This window comes from Mytilus galloprovincialis, chromosome 13 (assembly GCF_965363235.1).
Source record: "Mytilus galloprovincialis chromosome 13, xbMytGall1.hap1.1, whole genome shotgun sequence".
In the NCBI taxonomy this organism is placed as follows: domain Eukaryota; kingdom Metazoa; phylum Mollusca; class Bivalvia; order Mytilida; family Mytilidae; genus Mytilus; species Mytilus galloprovincialis.
Window position 1 is genome coordinate 40,314,585 of NC_134850.1, and position 27,196 is coordinate 40,341,780.

Genomic DNA, 27,196 nt, shown 5'->3' on the forward strand with positions numbered 1-27,196 from the left:
TGTAGTTAGAATTTTGACCGGAAAAATAAATAAAAAAAATTCGGGCATTCAATAGTGATGTATAAATACAATTTAGAAAGAACTATAAAAACTGAAAATTAAATAAAAAACTTAGAAAGAAGATTGATTTGATTTGATTACAACATACACAAAAAGCGTCCCCGATTATTAAACCATTGAACAAAATTTTCTTCTGGAATGCAGTAAAATGATTTGCCCATCAATTTCAGTAGTTCAATTTGGCATACTTTAATATGCAACAACAGTCGAAGCTAGAAAAAGAGGTTGGAGATTAGAGTGGAAAGCCCGCTTATTTGATTTGTTTATACTATTTTGTCAAATTGATTAATGTAGAAATGGTGATAGTTGAAATAACTTTAGATGAGATTTATTAAGTTGTAAAACATTTTAGGTCGTTGGGTTCAATGATCAACTGATATTAATTAAACATTTTTAAACATTGTCTTGTTTGCATTGCCAGGTCTTTTGGGTGGTTCAAATTGGGTTTGCATAGCAATTCATACAATTTTTGGTGGTACACCAGTTTAAAAGGATAAAAACTGAAATTTCATATTTGTAATTAAACAATTTCACCATTTTTTTTTACTGTTTTCAATACATCTTGATTGTCAAATTGGAGAATAACATAGTTATTTAAATTTAAGTCATAGTCATCTGCATTTAAAGTTTCATAGCTGAACATTATTGTTCATCTTGAAAGTTGTTTTTGAAGATTAAACAAATATCAAATTATCATTTCAGAAATACATTGAGCTTTGAGCGCTGCGTCTCTTACTAACATATAACATAGTTTCTTTTTGGTGTAGCTTTCAGTAGTTAGGGTCTGGTTATTTCTTCTGTTTTTTCATTTGTTCTTTGGATGGTGTTATGGTTTTCAAGTATTCTGCTTTCAAAGGAATCTTCATATGTAATTCTGAAATGAAAGTATTTGATATTTGTACGGTCATTTAAATATTAGAAAAAAGACCATTTAGAGCTTAGAGCTACTTTGAACTTTTTATAATTTTCGAAACAATGTCAAAAACAAATGTCTTAAATCAAATTCTAAATTGTATTTGACATATTATGATGTATTGGAAACGAAAAAATTAAATGTATATTTGTATCTTAGATTGAATTCAAATACAGTATTGTGAAAAATGTCCCAAAATGTTATTTACTTGAGCGTCAACAAAATTATTTCAGGGTATGTTTCTTTTAAGCACTTATTGCGAACAAGGCAATGGTGAAGTAAAAGTAACATTTCAAAATTATAAACTAATTGGATATATCTCTTATCTATAAAAATCACTTAAATCTTTAACCAATTGGAAAGCAATTAAATAAATCATTTCACACCCCCCTAAAAAAAAAATTCATTCTGAGTTATCTAAAACTATCATCATTTCCCAGAGAAATTTAAAAAATCATCCCTCGCGTTAAATGGTAGTAAAATCTATTTTACTTCAGATATCTCATTCTTGGGTTAACTTTTCAACTCTAATCCCCAATAATATGCTTTCATTCAGACATATTACAAATTCTCCATACAAATCCCAAAAAATAATCTTGTGAAAAACTAAAATTTGTGGTTCTCATGAAAAATAATTTAAAAAAAACCTGTCAATAATAATGAATCCACAGTATTCACATCAAGTTTTATAATTAAGCCTCAACTGTTGTATATAAGCAACATTTCTTGTTTGTTTCTTTGTCTTTACACAATTGAAATCCATTTCTTTTAAGCAAGGGAGATAACTTGTTTCAAATTTTAATTTTATGATGAAAATTCTAAAAATAATTTCTGGGAACAGGCTATTTGTTTTTGTCTTCTTTGTCCATTCAACATCATATTTTTCTATAATCAGTGTAATTTTTATTCGATTTAAAAATATTTAGTAACTATTTGGTTTATAATTATCAGTACATAATTGACAACTATTTTTAATTTAAACCTTTTCATCACATTTAACAATGGCTCATCATGATTTGTAGATAAGATTTTGACATTTCTTTTCGAAATTCCCCATAAATTTCTTTCAAAAATTGCACACAATCAGTTATATTAACCAAGCAGGTTCCAATTGGATCATGTACCATACTTTGAGGGCAGTGGCAGATTCAGAGGGTGGGAGTTTTGGTGTTGGATCCCCCTTTTTGTCAAGCCTTTGACTTTAGTTGAAAATGTGAGACATAGCAGTCCTACATTCCGTCATTGGCGTCGTCCTTGGCAGCATCAAGAAATACTCACTCTTTGCTTAAAGTTTGAAATTTTAATAACTTTCTTAAAAACTCTCCTTGATTTGTACCAAGTTTGGACAAAAGCTTTCTCCTGGGAAACGTTACATTCACTCTGAGGTTAAAATTTTAAAATTTATAATAACTTACTTAAATTCTCCTGGATTTGTACCAAGTTTGGACAAAAGCTTGTTTATGATCATAAGATAGTATCCAGAAGAAAAAATAAAATTCCATTTTTTCTGTTTTTCACTTATATATGGACTTAGTTTTTCTTCAAGTTAACATTACATACAGTCTGCTGTTTTTTAAACATTTATTAGATTCATAAACTATTCTGGATTTTTACCAAACTTGAACAGATTCTTCTTTCAATCAAAAGATAACAAAAAGACTAGGGATTGCTACATTGAATCAATAAGATAGACATATTTTGGTTCCTATGGGTCCTTCAACAGGATTGAAACTAAAGGAGAGTACAGAATTCTGTTATGATAATTTGCATGTCACATTGACACCATCAGGATAAGTTACAAATATGGAGTGAACGTAGATGTGAACTTTAACTGGATCAAGAATGTTAAATAAAATATGTTTTTGTAAATTTGGACGACATTTGACTTGCAATTATGTACCATTTACGATGCTGGATGTAGTACAGACTTGCTTACCGTACTATTTCAACACTGGAAGAAGTATGTTTGTCTGAGCGAAGCCAATTGGAAGCACGTACCTCTTAGTGAAGCTAATTGGGAGCCATACCCTCTGTCTTGTTGCGAAGCTGATTGAGAGCAGTACATATATACCACTGTCTGCTAAAGCTAATTAGAAGCAGTACCCCCGGCAGAGTGGTCCCAATTAGAGGCAGTAACTCTGAGCGAAGCCAACTGGAAGCATGTACCTCTCCAAAATTTGATTAAACACTATTCAACAAATTTTATTTAACATTCTTTTTAAACTTTACTCCCATTATTACCTTCTTTTATTTTTGATTTATTATTTTTCCTCCTGTTGACCTAATGAAGTACAAATTATCACTTCACTATTTTGTACTCTTTAGTTTTTATTCTGATGCACGTGCCATATAGAAATTAAAACATGCCAATATATAGTTTAGTAAAAAGAATTATCATAAGTGAATCTTTTATAGACAATTCAAATACAAAAAATACTATGCATTTTGCTGATTATATATTTTACTGGGAATTTCACTTAATGTAACTGTAAATGTAAAATACCATTAATACTTTTTGTCCAGACCTAGCCATCCTACATTCTGTCAGCAGCGTAGTGGGTGGCGATCACAAATATTCACTCTTTGCTTAAAGTTTTTGAAATTTTAATAACTTTCTAAAACTATTCTGGATTTCTACCAAACTTCGACAGAAGCTTGTTTATGATCATAAGATAGTATCCAGAAGTAAATTTTGTAAATAAAACCAATCAATTTTTCCATATTTTACTTATAAATGCCAGGATACAATACATTCACTCTGTGGTTAAAGTTTTTAAAATTTTAATAACTTCTTAAAATATTCTAGATTTGTAACAAACTTGGACAGAAGCTTGTTTACTATCAAAATCTAGTATCTAGAAGGAAAAATATTTAAAACTTTGTTCCTGTTTTTCCGTATTTTACTTATAAATGGACTAAGTTGACCTTAAATTCAATCTAAAGTTAAAGTTTTTAAAACATTTATTAGATTCATAAACTATCCTGGATTTTTACCAAACTTGGACAGAAGCTTCTTACAATCAAAAGATAATATCTAGAGGAATATTTTTATTGATTTTTATCCCTCATTTTTGTTGAGCCTGGGATTAACAGCAAAGGTCATTGAGACACTGGGTTCTGGGGAACCCTTACAATTATTTTGATGTTCAATGCAATTGAATCAGAACATAAACTAGTTTGAACCCTGCCTTTTATCTTGGATGGGAGTCCCCTCTCTTTAGAGATGGCTTAAACCACCCCTTGGGGTTTAAATAATTGCTTTTTCATCATTTGAAGATGGAAAAAAAAACTATTTACGTTATTACATGGGATTTGTTTCCTCTACAAATGGCCTAAAAGAGCTGTCCTGTCTGTGTATTGACTGGAGCTAGTTCTGACTGTTATCCTCCATTTAAGGAACCAGTCATTCCAAGAGTTACCTTGTGCTAGTCCATCTCTATTGATGTCAAGATTTCAGTGATTTCTCTTCTTTTCAAACAGGTTTTTGGAAGCAGTCTTATGAAAAACAAAATTTTGACATCACCAATTAATATGATACATGTATCAAACTTGATTTGGGAACAAAAATGTTTCTTTTGAATTGTAAATTTTGGAACTTTTTTCTTCAGTTATTAAAGTTTAAAATTTAATGATTTTTATCACATGCAATTTGAATTTGGACAATTGTTTTTTATTCTAAAGAATCAGCATTTTTTTACCATTTCTTTAGTTCATAAAAAGATTTTCTACTTCATACCACTGTTTTGCATTTTATAAATTTGTATTTTATATTTTCAGTGTTTCTTGTACCATCAAAACTTCAATGAAAGATTGCACTCATGTTGAAGTTGTGTAACTCCTAGTATGAAATTGTTTGAGGAATTTTCCCCACTTTTATTAAAATTTACAGACGGTACCAGTTTTGTGTAATTATAACTACTGCAGTTTGAAATGTTTATAATTTTTCTATTTTTTCTTGAATTGGGAGCTTTTTATTTAAAATCTTTATAAGAAGGTTACAATTTTTGTTTCAAACTCATATCTTTAGAACTCTCATAATGAGCATGCAAATTGATTAAGATTAATTGTCATCACCAATTTTTGACCTTTTAAAATTCCATATACTGTATTTAAATTTCAGTATTTAAAAAAAAGACCATTCTCCATTGTTAAAGGAAAAATATGAATTTGCACAACTGAGCTACTTCAGGCTATGGTCAATTTTTGGAGTATAATTTTCATGCTTATGATGTGCATGGTGATAAACTTAAAAAAAGAGATATTTTATTAAACTATGCTTCAAAATATTAGAAAATGTTTGTGATTTATAGGTGTTAGCCAATTACTATTCTGTTCTTTTTTTATAACCCCTTATTTTAGGTCTTTACATATTAGATGTCTTTAAACTAATATAAGAGCTATTATTTAGAGCTCTCTAAATAAAAGAAAATACAGGTTACCAATTTAAAAGCACATCTGGTATTTTAACTGTATTTTATGTATGAATTAAAAAAAATATTATTTGTATATTACATTGAGAATTACTTTAACTGGAATGAATGGAAAAAGAAAATATTGTGAGATGCTTTGGAACATTCATGGGACAATTGTACACTTGATAAAATACAATGGAAAGGACATTTCGTTTAGTGCATAAATTGGATTCAGTGAACTGACCAGCACAAAGAATTATGTTGAAAAGCATGAAAAAGTAACCATGGTAGCAGCTCCAAGGAAGATGGTTAAATAAATCTTCAACCAAGTCTGAGGCTTTACAAAGAAAATAAGAAGGCAAGTTTAATTAAGTCAAACAAGTTCTATACATTTTATACATTATTTGATAAAAAGTATATATTTAAGGCTTACCATGCAGTTACAGTGGAGAAAGTGATGTTGCTAACGTAAAATGATATTTTTTGCCTTTCAATGGGAGATAACTCATTGTAAAATGTGCAGATGATTTACCTTTATGAACAATAAAATATGTTTAAACCATTGTTATTGAGGAGTTGAAACTCAATAAGTAAATTATAAGACTTTTTTTTAATTTTTCATCTTTTACATTGATTTTACAGTTATTGATGTTATACTTTTGTGTGCACGTAGTCAGAAATCCTAACAATATTGGTAAATGTAGGGGAAATGGAAATATAAAGTATATAAATTGTCAATTTTTCTATTTTAGGTTCTTTCTGTGAGATGTTTTTATGGTGTGGGAATAAGACTTGGTGGTCAAATACAGCTAATATATAGGTAGGTACCAGTATACAGTTTGGAAAAGAAGAAAGAAAAAAAGATAAATGTAGTACATGTATAAAAGTAATTAGATCCATTTTTTACTTTCCTTGCCTTGAAATAATCAAACACTAAATTTTTACCCTCTCTTTTGATATCAGTACAAATACAATGTATAGTATATGTTGAAGGATCTAACATGATTATTTGGTTTGTTATGTTGTTGGATTGCTGTCTAGTCAATGTGTTCTCAACATCTAGTACATGAATAAAACCCATTTCTTTTTAATTTTAATACAGTAACAAGTGATCCTTTTAAACCATTTTATTAATAATATGACAAAATTTTATATTTCAGATTAGCTTCACAGCTTGTCTGTAAGGATTGAAGTTGGGAATGGTCATTGGAGCTGGCTTTTATGGTAAGAACCAGTACATAAATTAATGAATTATTCAGCAAAGAGCATGTACAAATCTAGTTCTTCATTATGCTAAGAAGTATTATAGTCCAGTCAATCTAGCATAGATTTGACCCTAACCCGAAAGTAATTGCAACAGAAGATTTTTAAGTTTTAATCTTTAGCATTATACCCCAAATATACACAGAAAAAAGTCCCATAAAATCTAACTTGAGGAAGACTAAAAAAATCACCATTTAAAATTCCTATGGAGATTTGCATTGAAAAGGGAGATAACTCTTGCAAAAAAGGCAGAAATATCAATAAAAATTGATACAAAATTATAACTTTACCGCTTCTATTCATCAGAATGTATTGATTCTTGATTTTTTAGCGGTCTTTAGAGTATAACAAACAACTCTAAAGGTCTTTTCATATATTTTATCTAGCTAAAATCTAGATTTCATAATTCATTAGTTGACCATTTAATGAATTTTTCAACATATCAAGGTCAAGAATCTCAAATTTAATTAAAAAAACAATTAAGCATGCATTCTTCTTTTTGTGGTTTAAAGTTTCTTTAGATAAGTAAGTTGCTGAAAAAATATAATATACAGATATAAACAATACCAAATTTTCACATTATTTTTTCAAAATGGTTACAAAGCTTCAAATTTGCAATTTCTTTAATGAAAAATGCACGAAAAAAATAAAACTACCCATAACACTTCGGTTTTGCACTTTTTATGAACAGAAGATTATATAATTGAGTCAAATACAAACTTATAACTCAATCAAAGTATCATACTTTACATAAATTTCAAGAAAAACAATCAAAAACTGACCAAAAAAGACTCATTTTTGCAAGAGGTATCTCCCCTTCCAATGTTAATTTCCATAGGAAATTTAAAGTGCTGGTTTGAGTTTTCCTCAAGTTAGATTTTATGGGACTTTTTTCTGTGTATATAAAGGGCATAATGCTATAGATTAGAACTAAAACATTTTCTGTTGCAATTAGTTTTAGGCTAAATCTTAGTTTGACTGGACTACAGTGACCATTAGTTACTTACATCCATGTCATTTGGTCTCTGGGAGAGTTATTTCATTGACAATGATCTTCTTTACTTTATGTATGGGGACAATTTTAGAAAACCAATTTTCTAAGTAACAGTATAATTTTTAATTTCCTTTATTTATCTTCATACCTACTTATGTCCTCCTTCCAGATTATATATACGATTATAGTTTTAAGAAAAATTAAAGTATACTACTTCTCTGCATAATTAAAGTATAATAGTCCAGTCAAACTAAGATTTAGCCTAAAACTAATTGCAACAGAAAATGTTTTAGTTCTAATCTATAGCATTATGCCCTTTATATACACAGAAAAAAGTCCCATAAAATCTAACTTGAGGAAAACTCAAACCAGCACTTTAAATTTCCTATGGAAATTAACATTGGAAGGGGAGATACCTCTTGCAAAAATGAGTCTTTTTTGGTCAGTTTTTGATTGTTTTTCTTGAAATTTATGTAAAGTATGATACTTTGAAGGAAATTTGATTTATTAAATTATAGTTTATACACAATACAATGCATCTGTCATCAACGATTTCAGCAGGCAGTTATCTTAGTCTATTCTTAGGCATTTACATAACATCTATTTTTAGATTATTAGGAATAGTGCCCTAGAGGGGGGTTAGAGTATTGTTGATGAAATTGAGAGAACGCATCAATGTATCGGATGCAAGTACAATTAGCTATTATCAATCATATAGTTCGGAAATTTATCCAGTATCGAAACATTAACATTTAATTGACATGGAAATAGTTTTGGATATCTATTGAGTATTGACAGACTAGATATTTTCGCTAATTTTCAATTGTGAACAATATGGGTCCTAAACGCCAAGGTAGGAAGAGACAGGCACCCTATGATCCAGAACAGTTGGAGAACTGGACTGTAAATAGACTCCGTTCCGAGTTAATATCTAAAAACATAACATTTCCAACTAATGCTAGGAGAATGGCGTTAGTTCGTTTATTGAGACCATCGACTTCGAGTGTAGATGACGTAAGCGACGGCGGCCATGACACCATGTTAGCAGTTCATCAAGAGAGTAGTGCGCGATCCCAGAATGCAACACAAAATGTAAACAATAACAATAACGACAGAACGGCAATTTTAGTAGATCTCGTGTCTAAACTGTCTTCCAATGTTCAAAGTCTACAACAGAATGTTATTTCTTTGAATAATAAAGTAACTGTTTTATCAAACAATCTTCCGCAAAATAACAATATCAGTGCAAGTCAGCTCGTACCCTCAAGTTCTCCAGTTGTAACTGCTTCTGTCGACGGCAGTCAACCAATTCAAAATACTAGTACTTCAGTTCCAATCACATCTCCCAGTTCTACAGGGAACTATTCCATTGAATCAGCTATGCAAAGCTTTCAGACATCGTCCTTCAACAGGCATGTTCCTTCCGCCGCTGCAGGAAGTGAAGCCCAGGCTCGAGAAATTGATACAAGAGGATACAAACGTACCTGTTACGGGTATTCTGCAGAATCACTGCCTTTGGTGGAAACTATTTCCCCTCAACTAAGACAAAACATTACAGCAGGTAGGGACGTTAATCTTGCATCCCTGTTAATACCTTTTTACGCTGGCCTGTGCAGTGATAACATTGAACAGTTTCCATATCCCAATAAACCGGATCCCAGATTGAATAGATCATTGTCAATAGGGGAATTTGTTCAAGCATTTAGTATCTATAAGAATGTGATGTGTTCAGCATATTCCCAGAGGCGGAATGAACTTGACCTTTATGAAAGAGATATAGTGGATATGGCTACCAGATATGGTGGCAGGGGATTTTATGAGTATCACAGGCAGTTTTCTCTACAAGCTGCGGCACATTTGAATTATAACAATGTCATGGTTGATTGGTCTGTGAGAAACAATGCATTATTTTGTAACATTTTTGCCAATCTTAGGCCTAACACTTGTGAACATTGTCATAGCACACTTCATCTTACAGTATTTTGTCCCTCTTTAGTTCATAAGGAAGGTACTATGGGTACGCTCAACTATCCAACCACAAAGGGCAATAAGTCTGACACTTATGGTAGATCCAGAGTTTATCATAATGGTAGAGAAGTATGCAACAATTACAATGGGGAGAGAGGTTGCACCTATGCAAAGTGTAACAATCTTCACATATGTCTTTTATGTAAGAAAGACCACTCACAAAATGAATGCCATGGGTCAAAAAACGAGGAAGGGCCCCAAAAGAGTGGGGCGCAAATGTTCAGGAAGAGGTAAATAAGACACAAAATTATGATCTATCATTATTCACACCTATCAACGTTCACAGATTACAATATGAATTGATCAAACATCCTGATTTAAAATTTACTGATTACTTGATTCATGGGTTAAAACATGGTTTTCATACAGGATTAAGAAGTTTGCCTGACTTTTCTATAGAATGCAAAAACTTACTATCAGCAATTTCGCAGCCAGAGAGTGTCAACAGTTTAATTGATACTGAAATTCAGAAAGGTTACTTATGCGGACCATTTGACAATATACCGTATAAACATTTTCGTATTAATCCAATTGGAGTAGCCGAAGGCAAGTACTCAAAAAAGAAACGACTCATAGTAGATTTATCTGCGCCACATGATGATGAACTTAATCCTAGTTTAAATGAGTTAATAGATAAGGAGGAATTTTCTTTACGCTATGTTAAAATTGATGATGCAGTTGAAATCATTAAAAAATTAGGACAAGGGGCATGGCTAATAAAAACCGATATTACCGATGCGTTTAAAATTATTCCAGTGTCTCCTCATTTATGGCCTTATCAGGGTATTAAATGGAACAACAAATATTATTTTTTCAAACAATTAGTTTTTGGATCACGTTCAAGTCCAAAAATATTTGACAACATTTCGCAAGCAGTGTGTTGGATAGCTACTAACAATTACGGTATAAGGAACATTCTTCATTTATTAGATGATTTTTTAGTAATTGAACCACAGAGCGCTGACGCTGTTCAGACCAAAGAAACTTTGTTGTCTATATTTGATTCATTAGGAATTCCTCTATCAGCTAAAAAGACAGTTGGGCCTTGTAAAGTTATTGAATACCTAGGTATATTTTTAGATTCCGAATTGATGGAAGCCCGTCTACCTTTAGAAAAAGTTAACCGAATTTGTGAGTTCATTGAGACTTTTCGCAACCGCAAACATTGTACAAAGAAAGAAATCCTAAGTCTTTTAGGACACATGAATTTTGCTTCAAGAGTTATTTTACATGGAAGATCCTTTGTGTCACATCTTATTGCTTTATCAACCAAGGTAAAGAAACTTCACCATCGAATACAATTAAATCTTGACTGTAGATTAGATTTGGATATGTGGTTGTTATTTTAAAAAAAAAAAAAATGGAATGGTGTATCTTTTTTCATTAACGACAATATAACTGAAGCCGCTGATATGGAACTATATACTGATGCTACACAAAAATCATTTGCAGGTTTTTACAAAAATCAGTGGTTTCAGGGAGATTTTCCTTTAGAAGTTATGGATGAGCAAACATCTATGGCATTTTTTGAACTGTACCCCATAGTCATGGCTTGTGTTTTGTGGGGTCATAACTGGAACAGGAAGCGTATTTTGTTCCATTGCGACAATATGAGTACAGTTGACATTATTTCCAAAGGCAGGTCTAAAGTTAAGAGTATCATGAAACTTATGAGAAAGTTGACTTTTCATGCGGCTACACACCATTTTATTATTCATGCTCAACATATTCCTGGTATTAACAATAATGTTGCGGACTCTCTTTCTCGTTATCAGATGCAGAAATTCAGAATACTAGCACCCGAAGCAGAAGAAATACCAGTGCCTTGCCTCTTACCTTCCCACATAATGATGTTTTAGAACAACAAGCACGTAATTTATGGGACTTGTCTTTATGTCGGAGAACTAAACAAACATACAGATCAGCCTTACAGAGTTTTATAACATTCATGAATATGAGCGGGATACAGTGCTCCTTTATTTGTTTACCTACAATTTCAGAGGACCATTTAATCTACTTCGCAACTCATTGTAAGAATAGTAAAAATCTGCAACATGATACTATTAAAATGTACATAGCCGGAGTACGATACCACTACTTGCGTGCAGGTCATAATGACCCTACAGCAGGAACAGAAAGACTTCCGTATATCATGCGAGGTATTAAGAAATCACAAAACAATGTTTCTAGGAACAGATTGCCTATAACTTCAGAGGTGTTAAAACATTTATGCAACTTGTTATCAACAGGTGTTTTCTCACCGTTCATTGATCTAATGCTGCAGTGTGCTTTTTTGACAGCATTTTTTGGTTTTCTTCGATGTGGAGAGTTCACCTGCAAAACTAAGGATGATTATCTGAACTGCGTTATAATTGATGATGTTGAGATCAGCCTACTACATGATCAATTTGTGCTAAAACTAAGAACATCTAAGACTGACCCTTTTCGATTAGGAGTAGATATAACTATAAATGAGAATGATATATTTGGACCAGTGCATATTATGAACAAGTATTTGAAGTATCGCTTACAGATGGGAGCTTTAGCAAACTTTCCTTTATTTGTTGAAAGTGAATTTGATTTAAGTAGGCCATTATCCAGGGCAACATTCATTAACTATCTAAGACAGCTTTTAATACGTTTAGGTTATAGGGAAAGTGATTTCTGTGGTCACTCGTTCAGAATTGGTGCCGCTACTTCAGCGGCAGCAGCCGGAGTTGAAGATCATATCATACAAACACTCGGTAGATGGTCATCAGACTGTTATATCAGATATATAAGAACTGATAAGAGGGTTATTTCTAAAGCACAACAGAGAATGTGTCATTTTTGAAATTATTGTATTGGTAATGTTGTTTTTTTTTTACATTTGTATTTGTTAGCATTATTATTTCTTGGGGGCTTTCATTCTTTCATTTATGAACTCATTTCATTTGGCCTTTTTTAATTCCAGGGGAATCATACTCCCCCAATTCAATAATACATCAGATAGGTTCCTGTCGAGGAACAAATAGGTATTTTAAAGTAGTATTTTTAATACGCTGGGATCGCCCAGAAGCAATTAGGTTCATTCCTGTCGAGGAACAAATAGGTTCATTCCTGGGGATCGCCCCAGGAACTAAGTTCATTCCTGTCGAGGAACAAATAGGTTCATTCCTGGGGATCGCCCCAGGAACTAGGTTCATTCCTGCCGAGGAACAAATAGGTTCATTCCTGGGGATCGCCTCAGGAACAATTTTTACTAATCGTTTAAGGAATTTTTATTTTTCTCATATTTTGATTAGTTTGAAATATTTATTTTTCTCATATTTTGATAAGCTTTAAAAAATTAAAGCAAATTTTTTAAGTGAATGAGTAGCCCCAAGAAAGCCAATAATGTATTATAGTGTTAATAGTCATCCAATGTAGAAAGATATGTACTGTTATGTTACAGTTTATATTATTATTATGTGTAGATTTAGTATGTTTTGATATTTTAATTAAAAACATTATTCTTAAATTGTGTTGTGTATAAAAGGAAATTTGATTTATTAAATTATAGTTTATACACAATACAATGCATCTGTCATCAACGATTTCAGCAGGCAGTTATCTTAGTCTATTCTTAGGCATTTACATAACATCTATTTTTAGATTATTAGGAATAGTGCCCTAGAGGGGGGTTAGAGTATTGTTGATGAAATTGAGAGAACGCATCAATGTATCGGATGCAAGTAGAAGTAGTATACTTTAATTTTTCTTAAAACTATAATCGTATATATAATCTGGAAGGAGGACATTAGTAGGTATGAAGATAAATAAAGGAAATTAAAAATTATACTGTTACTTAGAAAATTGGTTTTCTAAAATTGTCCCCATACATAAAGTAAAGAAGATCATTGTCAATGAAATAACTCTCCCAGAGACCAAATGACATGGATGTAAGTAACTAATGGTCACTGTATGGCCTACAACAATGAGCAAAACATATACTTTACAATTAACTATGAAACAGAAAGTAGGCGACATGAAAAAATGTGACAATTCAAACAAGAAATCAACAGCTAGATTTATAATGAAACAATGAAATAATAACAAATATGTTGGACAACAACCAACGACATGTCATCCCTTGTTTGCTAAAGAAGACTGGTTGTTTGTAAATTCATGTCTACACATCACTTTAAAACAAAGTAAATCAATTTTCTATGCATTATCAGTGCAATAACCAGTTACTGATTCCTTTGCATTGAATATTGTTCTGACAGATATCAGAATGCATATTTCTTTTTCAGGTGAATTCAACTGTGGCTGCAGGAAATTATTGTGCAATACGACTGAAACAAAAAAGAATGTAATTCAGACTATTTTTGTGTATGTTGTTTGAAAAAATGTTGATAATTTTTATCACAAATAAAAAAAAAAATAATATGTACAGATTCTCCATTTTCAGCAAGACTGGAAGTTGTATGCTAAATTGATACTTCAGAATTTTAAGATATAACTTGTAGACCTACTTGAGACTTAATAATGGTCCATGTGTATTCAAAACATTTCCAGTAAGTTAAGAATGGAGAATCTAAAAAAAAAAAAAAAAAAAAAAAAAAAGAAATGTATTTTTTTTCTTATTTGTATGATATAAATATTTTTCCAATGTTTTGTTATTTTTAGCATTGTTTTTAGCTCAAACAAGTTATCTCAAAATAATCATAGTAAAGAGACATCCTGGTGAAAAAAGATTGATTGATTCAGCAATATTGATTATATCTTGGTGACCATTTTTTTCATGGTTGAGAAAGTCAGAGTAATGGGAGAGAACCACCAAGGTGCTAAATATTTTTTGTAAATGTTTGAATATTTTATATCAAATTATTCATTTTTAATATAGCTCTACCATTTGTATTTTTGTTAGATATAGAAGTGAGGTGGAGTCCCAACAGGTGAATTTTTTTGGCAATGGGAGGTAATAAATTATTCCCCTGTTTAACTCCTCATTCTTGAAATTTCCTCATGGTAGGGATATATAACTATTTACTTGATTTTCACATTTGTTTTTGCTTTGATATTAGATGCACACTAGCTAATACAAAAATATATATTGACTGTTATTCAGAGTTCTGTAAATAAAAAAAATGTAAACAGAGGTCTAGATAATAGTTTTGAGGGTGGGAGAAATCATGGTTCATTACGGGTAGAATTGATTTGGTGAAATTTTCAAGATATGTGATTAATTGAGAATGCATCTGATATTTTTTATTTATTTTTATAAATATAATGGACCAAAAACTGAAAGATTGAAATTAAGATAATGATGATAGCCACCCTGGCAGCCAGGAGAGCAGCTCAAAGGAAGATGGTCAATAAAATCTTCAACCAAGTCTGAGGCTTAACCATGAAATTGAGAAGGCAAGTTTATTGAAGTCAAACCATTTCTATACATTTTCTAGAAATACATGTGTATAATTGTTAAACCGTACATATTCATCTTTATTTTCTGCATGAAAAACATCTTTGAAGAATTTATTTACAAGTTTTAATATTTTGAGATAGCAGGTACATTAACAAAAATTTCTTTTACAATTACAAGAGTAAATCCTGAGATAGGAATCAACATTCAAGGGGAGACTAATCAACAGCAAGATTTGTTTATTAAATGGGAGACAACTCATTTTCATTATTCAAAGAGTGCAGAATTCAAATCATAAACCTTTGACTATTTTTGTTTGTTTTTCAATCTTTTATATAAATATTACAAAATACGTGAATGTTAAACTATTGGTACATGAAGTAAGAAATCAAAACAATTTGTAAAGTAATCTTTAGGTTGACATATAAATTAGTTTGTAAAATTAATAAATGTATAATTTCTTTTTAGATACTTTCTGTGAGATGTTTTCATGGTGTGGGAATAAGACTTGGTGGTCTAATACAGCTAATATGTAGGTAGGTACCAGTAATATTAATCCTGTTTAAAAGAAAATAATTCTATAAGTAATATTATTTGGAAATAATACTGACTTTAGGGTTAAAGGTTGATAAGAGTTTGGTCAACAGTGTACTCTTAATTTTATCAGTACCATATATAACAATGTTAACTTGGCAAAATATGGCCTTAGTATAGATTTTAAATTTAATCCTTTATCATAGAATATCAAAAAATGCCCCATCTGGTTATTCAATGGATATCTTTCAAAAGACTTGATGCAACATAAAATAAATCGCTTCTTTATAATACATTGTAGACTATAATTAATTATATTGGGAGATATCATCAAAATGCGATGATTTTATGGATTTTCTGACCTAAAAGCTTAAAGAATACCTTTGGTCCAAAATGTTTAATAAACTAAATGTGCTAAGGGTAATATTTAAATTAAAAGACAAACTATTTCTGGATCAGGGAAAGTGAATTATGCTAAAAAAAGTTCTGAATTGTGAGAAATTGGGCCTTCATTGGCGCTTTTGTAAAAACAGCAGAATTGCATAATCAACAGGTCATAACTTAGTAGTTTATATTGTGAGGTACCAAAAAGTTGATGTGGTTATTTTGTATCAATAATGATACCACAACAATGTATGTGTCAAATTCATAGTTTTTGGGCCTGAATCAAAAAAGATTAAAATCCTGTGGCCAACTTTAGCTTTTTTAAACCTACCCCTTATAGGATTGAATTGGGTTGTTGTTTTGATGTCTATTATTATATATTTTACCCATTTTATATACCTGTAGATGAGTATTCCAGAAGTGATCCTTTAAAACAATTTTGATTGACTAAGCATTTTATATTTCAGGTTAGCACTACAGCTTGTCTGTAAGGATTGAAGCTGGGAAAGAGCCATTGGAGCTGAATTTTATGGTAAGAACTAAAAAATAGATTGAACTATTCATCCAAGAGTATGTAAATAAATGCACCATGGATTTTATTATGTACGCATGTAGATCTAACATTTTTAAAATGTTTTCCAAATTAAAATGTTAAATTATTCCGGTATTCATAAGGAAGCCTCCGGGTGTGGGAATTTCTCGCTACATTGAAGACCTGTCGCTGACCTTCTGCTGGTTTTTTTTCTATGGTCAGGTTGTTGTCTCTTTGACACATTCCCCATTTCCATTCTCAATTCTATAAGGGTATATAAGAATAAAGAGAGGTTATAAGATGCCAAATACACAACTATCAATAAGAGAAGCAACTTACAGTCACCGTAAAACATTCAGCAATGAGCAAAATCATTATGAATTTTAATAATACAACTGGTTGAATATCACAATAGGTACTCATATTCATCATTCTAATCTCTCATGCATAACTTTGAAGGTAGATTTTTCTGAAATCGGTAATATCAATATTGCATTTTTGTCCATTTATTAAAAAATCACAAATATAGATGCATGCAATAATTTCTGATTTTACAGTACCAGTTTTAAAGTAAGCAATAAGAGGTACTGAATATGACAAAATGTCAAACAATTTTAAACACGAAAACCAATGCAATGATTCATAAAAAAGAATAAACGAAAATTAATCAAGACACACATTGATTACTTATTCGTCCTTATTGGCTAATAATTGTATCAGATGATGTTTAAATTTCTATATAGGTTTGATCATTTGTTTAAGAATGTTTATTTCTTTTACAGGAAACTCTGGCTGCCGCATACATTGATTATGTGATTTAACAGGGAAGAATATTATTCAGAAATTTTTTGTATATGTTTCAAAAAATGTAAATTTTTACACAAAAAAAAAATGTGTAAAGATTCTCCATTTTCAACTAGATTGGAAGCTTGTATTTAAAATTTCAAAATTACTCTTACTTTTCTTATCGTGCATATGGAGATGTTTCATAATTTAGATCTTATTCGTTTATCCCCCACCCCCAGTAACTGTATTTCATTTTACTTTGAAAATGAAATGAAACGGACCAATTTTACTTGTAAACCTAATAATGGTCTGTCTAGTCCAAAGGCTTCCAGTCAGTTCAGAATGGAGAATCTAAAAAAAAAAAAGAAAAGAAAAACAAAATGTATTGTTTTTTGAGTTTCCTGAGTTGTAAGATATTTTTACAACTTTTTGTTATTAGCTCACCTGGCCGAAAGGCCAAGTGAGCTTTTCTCATCACTTGGCGTCCGGCGTCCGGCGTCGTCCTGCGTTAACTTTTACAAAAATCTTCTCCTCTGAAACTACTGGGCCAAATTTAACCAAACTTGGCCATAATCATCATTGGGGTATCTAGTTTAAAAAATGTGTCCGGTGACCCGGCCAACCAACCAAGATGGCCGCCATGGCTAAAAATAGAAAATAGGGGTAAAATGCAGTTTTTGGCTTATAACTCAAAAACCAAAGCATTAAGAGCAAATCTGACATGTGGGTTATATTGTTCATCAGGTCACAATCTATCTGCCCTGAAATTTTCAGATGAATCGGACATTCCTTTGTTAGGTTGCTGCCCCAGAAATGGTAATTTTAAGGAAATTTTGCTGTTTTTGGTTATCTTGAATATTATTATAGATAGAGATAAACTGTAAACAGCAATAATGTTGAGCAAAGTAAGATCTACAAATAAGTCAACATGACCAAAATGGTCAGTTGACCACTTTAGGAGTTATTGCCCTTTATAGTCAATTTTTAACCATTTTTCGTAAATCTTAGTAATCTTTTAGAAAAATCTTCTCCTCTGAAACTACTGGGCCAAATTTAACCAAACTTAGCCATAATCATCATTGGGGTATTTAGTTAAAAAAATGTGTCCGGTAACTTGGCCAACAAACCAAGATGGCCGCCATGGCTAAAAATAGAACATGGGGTAAAATGCAGTTTTTGGCTTATAACTCAAAAACCAAAGCATCAAGAGCAAATCTGACAGGAAGTAAAATTGTTGATCAGGTCACGATCTATCTGCCCTGGAATTTTCAGATGAATCAGATAATCGGTTGTTCGGTTGCTGCCCCTGAATTGGTAATTTTGAGGAAATTTTGCTGTTTTTTTTTGTTATTATCTTGAATATTATTATAGATAGAGATAAACTGTAAACAGCAATAATGTACAGCAAAGTAAGAACTAAAAATAAGTCAGTATGACCAAAATAGTTAATTGACCCCCTAAGGAGTTATTGCCCTTCATAGTAAATTTTTAACAATTTTCTTAAAATTTGAAAATTTTCAATAACATTTTCCACAGAAAGTACTATTATAGATAGAGATAATTGTAAGCAGCAAGAATGTTTAGTAAAGTAAGATCTACAAACACATCACCATCACCAAAACACAATTTTGTCATGAATCCATCTGTGTCCATTGTTTAATATTCACATAGACCAGGTGAGCGACACAGGCTCTTTAGAGCCTCTAGTTGTTTTTTTGCAGTGCTTTAAGCTAAACAAATTACAATTATTTCACAAGAAGCAGAGTAAAGGAACATATTGGTGAAAAAAGATTGATTGATTGAATTTTGGTGTATAATGCCACTTTCAGCCCAATTTGTAATATCTTGATGGCCATTTTTTATGGGTTGAAAAAGATAAAAGTAACAGTAGATACCCACCAACTTTTCCCCCAGGGAACTGTCAATTAAGCTTTGAGTCAAACACACCTACCACAGGTTGGGTTTGAATTCTCAACCTCATTTTGACATGCTAGAGATACAATGATACTTCTTAGACCACTGCCACCAAGGCCCTTAGGTAAAAGTTAAAGTACTAAATTAGTTTTTGAAATGTGTTGTAGTTTTTACATACCGTATTATTTTTCATTTTAATTATACTATATTTTGTATTGTTGTTGAATATAGGAAGGATGTGGAGTCTCGACAGGGTCCCTCTATTTTCAAGGCAAGGGGAGGTAATTCCCTTGTTATACTCCTCATACTTTAAATTTCCTAAGTGTTTATAGGGAAAATAACTTTTTTTATTTAAATATTCACTTTTGTACACATTTTATTTAAATATCAGATGTATACTAGCTAAAATGACTATTATTTAGAGCTCTGTAAATAAAAAAAAAATATGTAAGCAGAGCTCTATATATAGATAATAGATTTGGAGGGTTTGAGAAATAGTGGGTAACGTAACCATTGATTTGATGAGGGGAAATTAAAAAAAAAACTGATTTTGTTAAAACTGTAAAGTGCATCTGATATTTTTTTTTATACATGTATAATGATATTTCTGAAAGCAAATGGACAATAAAATAACGAGGATATGGACCTCCTTGGCAGTTATGATAGCAGCTCTGAGGAAGATGGTCAATTATATCTTCAACCAAGTCTGAGGCTTTACCAGGAAAAATCTGTGGTGAGTTGAAATGTTCCTCAAAATTTATAATAATATTATTATAGACTTTTAAAACTTTTTATTTATTAAAGTTTTTTGTGTAATATTGAAGATATCTGCATCATTTCATAACATTTTTTTATAACTTGTATTTAAGTCAATATTTTAAAGATATTATATAACAAATTTATAAGAAATGATACAAGGCATAATTATGCTTCTCTTCTTTATTTTATCTTTTAAACATTTTTTTTTATTTCAGATTGTTGAAATTACAATGTTTTCCTTGTGTTGGGAGTAAGACATGGATATCTGATATTGTTAACATGTTGGTAGGTATTAAAGCTTTTATTTTTAATACTTTCAATAGTATTTGACATCAATAAAAAATTTTAAGGTTTGAAATACTATACAATATGATGAAATACAAGTTTATTTTTTGCTAACTTAATAAAATTGAAAATGTAAATCGGGACTGTGTTGGACAGATAAAAAAAAAAAAACCTTACAAAGGTCAAAAAACAGAACCATTAGTTTGATTTTGAATACCAATTATTTTCTTGCAGAATTTTGTTTGTTAGCTGAGAACTTAAACAATTATTATGATGTACATATTTTTTGAAAGTTGAGTATAACTGACCATGAACTTTGTTTTACAGGTTAGCATCACAAGTTTCCTTGGGGTTACTTGCTTGGGGAGTTATTAGAGCTGTTTTAAGGTAAGAATTTATTAATCAACAAACAATTTAAATTTATTTATTATACATGTATCTAATTTTAAATGCCCCTAGATATCTATATAGCTATCCTAAATATATGTCAATGTAAAATGTTGTACCTTTACTTTAGAAGTGTATCTATATTTACTGATATGTCTCCCTTGCCCTGAACAAGATTAGGCCCAAGACTACAATTAATTCCTCTATCAGTTCTTTATAACATTTTGTCGCATTAAAAAAAATTTGGCTATTCTTTTTGTCTAATTTTTGGTGTGTGCAATGTACAGTTCAAGTTCAAAAATATATGCAATTTTCAGAAAAATTGCATGTTTACATCATACAAATTTGACCAATACACATCCATACCCCTATAGGCAAGTCAAGAGATGATCCGAAAAGTGTAAATACTACCTTTTTGCACCTGGCCGAATCACTCTTTCCTTATCAAAATCAGTTAAAATAAAACATCCAAAAGTTTATTTCAGCTCTCTTCTTTCATTTCCACCCCAGAAAAACTAAGAAATGTATGAAAAAGGGAAAGAAAAAAAAATAAAGAAAAAATACACTATAATTAATTAAAGGGAACTTTAACGAAAAAGTGGATTCATTAATTGTGGTCTTGGGCCAGATGTGAAGGGGAGATAATTTGATATCAAGTAAAACTTAGCTATCATAAAAAGATGATCATGTATGATAACTGCTTTACATTCAGTCATTCATATTTTCATTACAAATTTCAAAAGAATTTATTTCTACTTTTTTATCATGGAAAAAATTTTGTTTGGATCTGAGTAAGGGTCAATAAAACAACAAATAACAAAATATTCATTAAATTTTACTTTTAAGTAAACTTACCATAAGCTTCTGCATTCACTGTGTTAAATATTTCCAATAATTGCTCAGGTATTTGATGTCAAGTCTCATAATTGTAAAGTTTGGAAAATTTATTTTTGTGTATTGACAGATTTCAGTAAAATGAAGTAGCAAAAATAAGAAAGAGTTTTCACATTCATTGATATGTGTTTTTTTTAAATTGAATTTTATTATATACCCTTAAGATTATTTTGATAAAATAATTGAAACTTAACTTTATTTCTTTTCAGTTGAAAGTGTAACAGTTGCTGCCTTGTATGGTAAAATCCTCAATAATCCTGCAAACAATCGAATGAACTGTTACTTTCTCTATTTGAACAATCTGTAGACAGTAGTCTTGTAAGCAGAATGATTTTTTAACAAATTGTATTTTTATTGCTGTATTGAATTACAAATTATAGATTTTTTTTTATTTATATTAATTGCATTCAATTATTGTTCTGTGATTGATAAAAAATTAAACTGAAATTATTGTTTTTTGAGGGGTCCCAAAGGTATGCCATATGGTTTCTCAAAGTACCCACAAGACGTACATAGGTTTAAATATATTTTTAAGTTATGTACATTTAAGCCTTACAAGTGCTTTGTGAAATGAATTTTGTTGTTCCAAAGTAGTAGGATTTTGATGGCAGAACACTATGAAAAGAGAATATGAAACTAGTCCCCTGTTTAATATTTTAACTACTAAGTTTTTGAACCCAAATAAAAATGTTTGGGTTTTGAGTTGGTTTTTACTCCTGACTGCCTAAGAGGGGACCAGGCCAGCCCAAATGATTCCCTTTATAATCAACAATTTTTTCCCCACAAAAGTTTGTACCCGAATTTCCATTAAACTCGCCCGATTCGGACTAAGACGCCTCATGGTGTACTGGGGTACTTCAGGGTGTTAAAATATCCATATCTACGGGGTGCTCACCGATTCTTAGAGGGCCTCCTCCAGTGGTACTTCAGTGATTTCCTAAATAATCAACCAAATTTTCTCCAACTCTGCTATTTCATTGGTAATCTAATCATTTTTGCACCAATCAAGATATTTAGTTTGTTTTAATTACCCAGTAAATAAGTTGAGTAATTCTCAAAAAATAATTTGTACATGCATGTTTTAATATTTTTATATTATAGCTTTTACCACAGTTTTACTTTGTATAAGTATTGTTTTTGGATGTCATTTTTAAGTTGAGACAAACTGAGGATTCTTTGTTTTTATGGAATTCTATTATTTATTTAAAGTTAAGTAAGGACTAGAAAGCCTTAAGTTTATATATTAAACAAAGAATTGTCACTAAATGGTTACAAAATTTATCAAAAAATTTACATGATTTTATTTTAATTCATAAACTTTTATACGTAATTATATAGACTAAGAAATTACATTAGGATTATTTCCCCCTATAATAAAAACAACCAGGAAAATAGATAGTATCCTCAGTACTGTCATTTATTTTGCATTATTGTACTATTTTGCTACTGATACCAAACCCATGATGTAGATCCTTTTCCTTCTTTTTATTTAAAGATAATTTACAACCGTGATCAAAAGCATATCACAAGTAACTGTTTGTTTGATATTTACACACATCTTAAAAGAAGCAGCTTGTGTTTGGTTTCATTTGGTTATTTTGTATCATGTAGGATCATAATAATTGGTAATTAAAATTTATTTGGAAAATCATCTTATCTAAATTGTATCTGGATGACAAGTAAAGGGGGAAGAGGTTTCTATGATCGAGGGTATGACACATGCAAATGCTTTAATTATATTTATTTATATTTAATTATATTTCCATCACTTGGCGTCTATCATTATCATTGGCTTGGCAGTCTGTATCATCAGCAGAACTTAGGGATACTTAACAGGGTTGTCTTTTTTAAAACTTTATTGTCCAAACTTTAAAGGTGCTGGATAGCTCCATATTTGTATGAAGATGCCAAATGGTCTTTTTATTTGACTAGTTACCCCATTTTTATGTGTAATATGGACAACTATATTTGGTACAAATGTATATGGATTCATTGCTAGGTATACATAAAAAAGAAGTGGTGCGATTCCTAATGAGACAACTCTTCACAAGAGACCAAATGACACAGACATTTACAACTAAGGAGTCTTTTATACAATAACATCAGTGTGTTCGCCTCAAGTTGGAACTCTGGCATGTTAAAACCTAAACGACGCAAAAATTGGTATTTGCTGCTGCTCTTCTTGTGGATTGCACAAAGCAGGGTTAATATTCATGTACCTGTCCTGAATATGCATTTAATTGCCACAGGACTTTTAACAGCTGTCCATCATTACCATTATGAGAGATCGCCTAGCCTTACAAAGTCATGGTTCAGTGATTAATGTTCAGTTTTCGGATTAAGAATTTGTTTCTTTGAATATTTTAGTCCATAGTTTTTTTGTCGAGCCTGCAACTTTTGTTGCAGAAAGCTCGACATAGGGATAGTGATCCGGCGGCGGCTACGGCGGCGGTGGCGTTAGCTCACTTCTTAAAAGCTTTATATTTTAGAAGGTAGAAGACCTGGATGCTTCATACTTTGTAAATAGATGCTTCATGTTACGAAGTTTCCGTCAGTCACATGTCCAATGTCCTTGACCTCATTTTCATGGTTCAGTGACCACTTGAAAAAAAAGTTCAAATTTTTTGTAATGTTGAATTCTCTCTTATTATAAGTAATAGGATAACTATATTTGATATGTGCATACCTTGCAAGGTTCTCATGTCTGTCAGACAGTTTTCACTTGACCTCGACCTCATTTCATGGATCAGTGAACAAGGTTAAGTTTTGGTGGTCAAGTCCATATCTCAGATACTATAAGCAATAGGGCTAGTATATTCAGTGTATGGAAGGACTGTAAGGTGTACATGTCCAACTGGCAGGTGTCATCTGACCTTGACCTCATTTTCATGGTTCAGTGGTCAAAGTTAAATTTTTGTGTTTTGGTCTGTTTTTCTCATACTATATGCAATAGGTCTACTATATTTGTTGTATGGAACAATTGTAAGGTGTACATGTCTAGCGGGGAGATGTCATGTGACCTTGACCTCATTTTCATGGTTCAGTGGTCATAGTTAAATTTTTGTGTTTTGGTCTGTTTTTCTCATACTATATGCAATAGGTCTACTATATTTGTTGTATGGAACGATTGTAAGGTGTACATGTCTAGCGGGCAGATGTCATGTGACCTTGACCACATTTTCATGGTTCAGTGGTCAAAGTTAAATTTTTGTGTTTTGGTCTGTTTTTCTCATACTATATGCAATAGGTCTACTATATTTGTTGTATGGAACTATTGTAAGGTGTACATCTCTAGCGGGCAGATGTCATGTGACCTTGACCTCATTTTCATGGTTTAGTGGTCAAAGTTTTTATCTAATACTATATGCCATAGGTCAACTATATTTGGTGTATGGAAATATTTTATGATCTTTATGTCAGTCGCACAGGTTTTATTTGAACGTGACCTCATTTTCACGGTTCATTAATGTTAAGTTTATGTGACAGTTGTTATAAAGCTTAGCTTTATACTAAGGACTATCAACATAATATCAGTGATTAGTATAGAAGGCGAGACATTTCAACGTGTGCACTCTTGTTTTGTCGAGTCTGCGACTTTTGTTACAGAAAGCTCGACATAGGGATAGTGATCCAGTGGCAGCAGCGGTGTTAGCTTACTTCTTAAAAGCTTTATATTTTAGAAGGTGGAAGACCTGGATGCTTCATACTTTGTATATAGATGCCTCATGTTACGATGTTTCCGTCAGTCACATGTCCAATGTCCTTGACCTCATTTTCATGGTTCAGTGACTACTTGAAAAAAAAAGTTAAAGATTTTTTGTAATGTTAAATTCTCTCTTATTATTAGTAATAGGATAACTATATTTGGTATGTGCATACCTTGCAAGGTCCTCATGCCCGTCAGACCGTCAGACAGTTTTCACTTGACCTCGACCTCATTTCATGGATCAGTGAACAAGGTTAAGTTTTGGTGGTCAAGTCCATATCTTAGATACTATAAGCAATAGGTCTTGTATATTTGGTGTATGGAAGGACTATAAGGTGTACATGTCCAACTGGCAGGTTTCATCAGACCTTGACTTCATTTTCATGGTTCAGTGGTTTTATTTAAGTTTTTGTGTTTTGGTCTGTTTTACTTATATTGTATGTAATAGGTCTACTATATTTGTTGTATGGAATGATTGTAAGATGTACATGTCTAGCATGCAGGTGTCATCTGACCTTGACCTCATTCATTTTCATTGTTCATTGGTCAAAGTTAAGTTTTTTCAAATACTATATGCAATAGGTCAACTATATTTGGTGTATGGAAGAATTGTTACCTGTACATGTCTGCCTGGCATGGTTCACCTGACCATGACCTCATTTTCATGGTTCATTAAGGTCAATGTTTAATTTTCTTGGTTAATGTTAAGTTTATATGACAATTGTAATAAAGCTTTATATTTAGGACTATCAACATACTATTAATGATTGGTAAAGAAGGCGAGACATTTCAGCATGTGCACTCTTGTTTTTATTAGGATTATTTCTCCGAAGTAAAAAAGAGTTATAAAAGATATTAAAAAAACATAATGCCCCTCTTCTATCGTAGGTGGGGCATAAAAATAAGTTAACTGTATTTGGTATACAGAATGATTGAAAGGTTAACGTGTTTGTCTGATGAGGTACATCTGACCTGGACCTTATTTTCATGTTTTTTGGTCTGCATTGAGTTTTCATGACAGGGTTCCAACTAATATAAGTATCAGATTATTGTAAGGTGGTTTATCTAAAATTTCCGTTATTTTCATAGGTCATTGCAATTGATAATGTTGCCTGTTTTAAACCTTATTTCTTTTTAAAGACTTTCAACACAGATTTCAACTATTAGACAGATGCCAAGTGATCAAGAAGAGCTCGCTTGGCCCTTATCGCCTTGTGAGAAAAAAAGTACAGATTAGAGAGTACTCACAGTTTAAGTGACAAAACAATTAATAAAAAAGTTATGTATCTTAGACAAAATATCAATTGCTACACATTCAACATCCAAAGAATTAAGTATAAAGACACCATTACCAGTCAGAGAAAAACATGACCTTGTTGCACAGCCAAAATATAGGTATCTACAGATTGTAGTACCCTGAAAGAACATATGTGTTATATTTTATATGGTTTTAATTTACTAATAAACAAGAATGTGTCCTCAGTACACAAATGCCCCACTCGCACTTTCATTTTCTATGTTCAGTGGACCGTGACATTGGGATAAAAACTCTCATTTGGCATTAAAATTAGAAAGATCATATCATAGGGAACATGTGTACTAAGTTTTAAGTTGATTGGACTTCAACTTCATCAAAAACTACCTTGACCAAAAACTTTAACCTGAAGCGGGACAGAAGGACGGACGAACGGACAGACGAACGGACGGACGGACGAACAGACGAACGGACGCACAGACCAGAAAACATAATGCCCCTCTACTATCGTAGGTGGGGCATAAAAAATCAATACTTATACCAACAAAATCATTATCCAAAGATTTAACTACTGTTTTGAATAGGTAAACCTTTTAGATTTTTTTTATTCAAATTGTATTTAAATTTCCAAGCTTAATTAACAACATCAATGTAAAATTTAAGATGTTCTATTTTATTTGAAATAAGTTTTCTACAGGACCAGT

General features: G+C 31.4%; 3 long non-coding RNA genes across 3 annotated transcripts; all 3 read left to right on the top strand.

The window, feature by feature from the left end:
• The first annotated feature begins 6,135 nt into the window (after window positions 1–6,135).
• LOC143057171 (uncharacterized) lies at window positions 6,136–14,219 on the top strand. The gene is made up of 3 exons (XR_012972656.1): window positions 6,136–6,205; window positions 6,546–6,609; window positions 13,945–14,219. It is a non-coding gene; the product is annotated as an uncharacterized LOC143057171 (long non-coding RNA).
• Window positions 14,220–15,503: 1,284 nt separating this feature from the next.
• LOC143056658 (uncharacterized) lies at window positions 15,504–18,007 on the top strand. The gene is made up of 3 exons (XR_012972448.1): window positions 15,504–15,592; window positions 16,442–16,506; window positions 17,289–18,007. It is a non-coding gene; the product is annotated as an uncharacterized LOC143056658 (long non-coding RNA).
• An 83-nt stretch (window positions 18,008–18,090) lies between these two features.
• On the top strand, window positions 18,091–23,182 carry LOC143056693 (uncharacterized). The gene is made up of 4 exons (XR_012972462.1): window positions 18,091–19,939; window positions 20,181–20,250; window positions 20,578–20,637; window positions 21,741–23,182. It is a non-coding gene; the product is annotated as an uncharacterized LOC143056693 (long non-coding RNA).
• Window positions 23,183–27,196: the final 4,014 nt, after the last annotated feature.